Below are 4,747 nucleotides of genomic sequence, written 5' to 3' on the forward strand. Positions count from 1 at the left end.
ATATTTTTGTAAAGTACTTAAAATAAAGTTTTTTTAAAATTTTTAATTAGTGCTACTTATAAGGAATTATTATTTAAAAATTAATAAGTACAAATAAATTTTGCTTACTTAATTATAATTGGTTGACTTACAAAACATTTTGGATTACATTACTTCAGTATTAAATTTTGTGCAAAATTGATTTTTTTTTTGTTCACAATTTGAGTTTTAAGAAATAATTAATCCTAATAGGTTATTTTAGAATAATATTATTATATTATTATAATATTATAATACATTTGTTAAGGAAATTATCTCTTTACTTTTAATTTAATTTATTTTTCATAAAAAAAACACAGTATTATCTACTTAATTATATCTTTTTGTATGTAAATTTTGATTAAACTAGTATGACTTTTTACATGAATAAAAAACAAGTAGGTAAATTCCAATGTTAATAATTTTTAATTTGTAAGAATACATGTAAACTAACCTTATCATAGTTGAACAATCTAATTTTAGAAATAGTATGGGACCTTTTTTTTCTATATTGTATATACAATTTAGTAAAAATATAATAAACTGATACAATTTAATAAATTGCGATTGAACAATCATTTATAAATGCAAGTTTTTTTTTTTTATAATACCAGTGGAAGTAACATTTTTTTGTAGGTAAGAAACATATACCAGTAGAATTTATTTGTTATAATTTTAACACTAAAAGTAAAATTAACTACCAAAAAATCTATGGTATTTACATGCGTATTATTCTTAGAATTTCAAGTTTTTAATGGCTGTGCTGTGATGACCACTTTGCAGATAGCATCAACGCATCATAACCAAAATTTAAGGATATTCAACTTGGACATAATTTAATTATTATATATAGGTAATATAATAGAATAATTTCTATTCAATGTAATTTCTTCAATTTTTTGCAGATTAATATTGATTATCTGCAATCATCGTTTACACAGAACTAAAATTCTCCATAACAGTGCTGGGGTAACGTTTTTTCCGGAACCATTATAGTAGCATTTAAAGATTTCAATTATAAAAGTAATATTAGTTTCAAAAGGGTACACAAAAAAAAGTTGTTTTAGTTTAAAGTACGGTCAATCTTAAGTAATATGGTTCTGTTGGTGCGTTTTAAATTCACGTGATATCATAGGACTTCCTCAGTCATTCTGCTATTTTATATGACTAAAAATGTTGATTACATCTAACAATGATTTAACTTTTCTGGCTTTAAATTAAATTGTCCATGTTTTTATTATTCAACTGATGTGTATTCTTGAACTAGTGATGAGGTTGGCTACCCGACTTGATGAAAACATTTTTTAAATAATTGCAAGCAATTCTTATTAGTCTCTAGCAACTAGTTTATTATTGTACCCCATCGTGTTCTGTTCAATAAATACAGGACAAACTTTAAAAACATTGTTTGTTGGTCTAGAATATTTTATATCATATTTATATGGTTATTTAGCTGCAGGTAGGTTTAATTAATATTATTCATAATAATATTCTAAAATTACGAGCCTATAAAAAATAACTGTATTTATATAATTATTATATTTTTTGGTTACAATAATATGAACTATTTAGTATTTATGAGAATTATTGTTTCAAATTTTCAATCCTTAGTTATATAAATTGAACATTTTATAATTTTTAACTACAAATTCGGATATTATCCATATAATTATATATTATCCATCTTCTCTACGACACAACATCACTGGATATTGGAGAGCATCAAATGTTAGATGTGTTTCATTGACGCGATGGAGAATATCGTCTCTTGCCTGAAGTATAATGTCTATTTTAGTAAATTCTTGGCCAACAATTAGTATCGCCACTTCATCTGACTGTGGAGTATTGAAACGGCCTCTGTGCTCGTTTGATGGTTTTTGATCGGCTCTAATGATCACTTTGAAGTCAGAAGAGTTCGATGATAATGTTTAAATGACATATTTAAAACTTTGTACATATGAATATATGAATTATTTGAAATATGTTGACACTGTATTTTTTAGCACGGTCATTTTAACTATTAATTTTTAATTTTAATTTTATTGAACTAAATTTATGCCTATGACATTCACAAAGAATGTGGCTTTCTATCGGTGATATAATTTTCGAAATAGGTTCAGTAGTTCCAGAGATTACACTTAACAACGTCAACTAACAGTTTCTCTTTATATAATAACTAATAAGTATAGATATAATAGAATAATCTACATTCTTTAACAACAAATTTTAAGGATCTTTGTTTAAGATTCTCAAGCTATTATCTAGTAAAATAATTTACCTAATCAATATATATATATAAATATAAAAAAAAAATGTAAAAATTTGAAATATCAATGCATAATTCTAACATTCAAAATATTTTGTATGCTGTGCATTAATGATTTGTCTTTACGATTTTTACAAACATATTGAGAATTTAAAGTTTCTAGAACTATTTTTTTCAGAGCTACTTCAAAAATAATAAATTAAACATTTTGTCAAAAACTGATGCTGTATAAATTAATATCCTGTATTTATTAGAGAACATTGTTGGATCTAAAGTAAACCAGATCAAAATTTATACAATACACCAGATTCAATTTAAAGTATTTAGAAAAAATTTCTGGGTGATATTAGCAACAATTTATATTTTTCAAATAAATTTATCATTTATTTTCTTTGCTCTGATCAGAATCTAAAATTAATTAATTTTTAAATAAATCATCAAAAAACAAGTGTTATTTTAAACAATCTAATTATATGTATAATCATGAAATGAAAATCTTTGCACGGAGTAAAAGTAAACTCTAGAACTACTTATTAAATATTCTTGAATTTTTTTTTTTAACAAAAGAGTACATTGTAGAGTTGGTTTTTGGCATAAATTTAGTCCAATAAAGTTGCGGGCCTAAGAAGATGACCATATTAAAAAATACAACAGTGTCTCCATCTTTCCACTTAAAACCATACCTACTAAATATTAAATATTTTTGTGTATTGTAAGATTGCTATTGGTTTTAAATCTAAGGTAGATTATTAATTATAATTATACGTTATAACTATTTATTATTGTTTTAGCGTAATTCATTTCGCGTTTTCGAGTTTTGTAAATTTTTTAATTTTTAAATCAACGGGAATTTTTCACTGGGAGTTTTAAAACATGACTAGCCAGATATTAAATGACGAATTAAACACAAATTTTGAATCATAATATAGAGTTGGTATTTTAAACGGACACGAAATACACGGGGATCAGTTAGTATTATATATCTACATCATCTTATATGGTGTTATAGTTGGAATTATTTGTTCAGAAGAAAAATTTATCAATGGAGTTAAATGGTCTAAATAGTCTCCAACTTCTAGATGTGTAACCTCAACAATTTAACCAAAAAATAGTCGCTATAGAAAAATATACTATTGTGGAGTACTTAAAAAATAATATTTTGGTATTGGATATTTATTTAAGCAAAACAAAGATTTATCCATGTCATTTTAATATTTTGTACTATATCTAATATTATTGTTTCATTATTTAATCGTAATTTTGAAGAGACACAGTTCAAAATACACCAAATTCAGTAATTTATCTTCTTCCTCTGACGTATTATAATAGTATACTTAAAATTCTAACTGATGTGTGATTTTAGAAAATTTTAATTTACTATAAGAAAATATATATTATTTTCAAAATTTTCCATCGGTGACATAGGACATTAGTATACAATAATAATTATTTAAATCAACTACTTATGTACTAGTATAAAGGTATTAGGTAGGACTATGGATAGATATAAATTGTATAGAACATAATATCGTGCTATTTTTTTTTTTTGGGGGGGGGGGGGGGTGCGCTTAGTGGTCTAGTTGTGAAAAGTGCCTAATATTAAATACGAAGGAATTTATTATGAAGAATGAAATCAGTTTGTGCATAATAGATTTCCATATTAATAGGAAATAATGAGAAATGGAAAATAACCTATTTTTAAAACATATTTTACATTACTTCGGATTAACTTAATATTTTTCAAATTTGATTTTGACACCTTTTTGAAGTACTTAGATATTACTATTACCTATAGGCTATAGTACCTATTTAATATATATTATACATTTATGGCTTTATCGTTTTTTTCCTTACTAGCGGCTATTGATTTTATTGTTATATTTGGAAGTTGGTTATTTCACCAGCGAGTGATTGATTGGTTAGCTGTAGGGAAAAATGGCGATTTTAATAAATTATATTACGTTTTATAGGCTATAATTATAAAACTAATAGTAAATATATATTTATAGGAATAATATCCTATGTTTATTTTCTTAGTTTTAGTATTGGACATAATATGAACATTAATTATTATTGTTATTAACGTCAGTCGTTGTCAAAATATTGATATACCATGATAGCAGGTATTTACTACACAGTGTGTTTTTTTTTTTTATTGGTCTTATAAAAATACTCACCCATGGCATATTATAATATTTCTTTGGTGTAAAAAAAGCAAAAAAAAATCATTCCCCTTGTAAATACACCACTGTGATATAAATACATCGAGACTTAAATTGTATTGTTATAAATTAGTTCTGCGGAAAATAGAATAAATATAAAATGTATTATTAAATTTCATACTTTATAATATACATATTATAATTTTAAATAGTTATTTTTCTTACCATTGAGTGCCAAATGCAAAGTGCACAGCAGCACAAATTGTACTACAGACGTATACAGTCATACAATACACATAGG

Source organism: Diuraphis noxia, unplaced genomic scaffold, assembly GCF_037042655.1.
Source record: "Diuraphis noxia isolate RWA-SAM2 unplaced genomic scaffold, SU_Dnox_SAM2 contig0003, whole genome shotgun sequence".
Classification (NCBI taxonomy): domain Eukaryota; kingdom Metazoa; phylum Arthropoda; class Insecta; order Hemiptera; family Aphididae; genus Diuraphis; species Diuraphis noxia.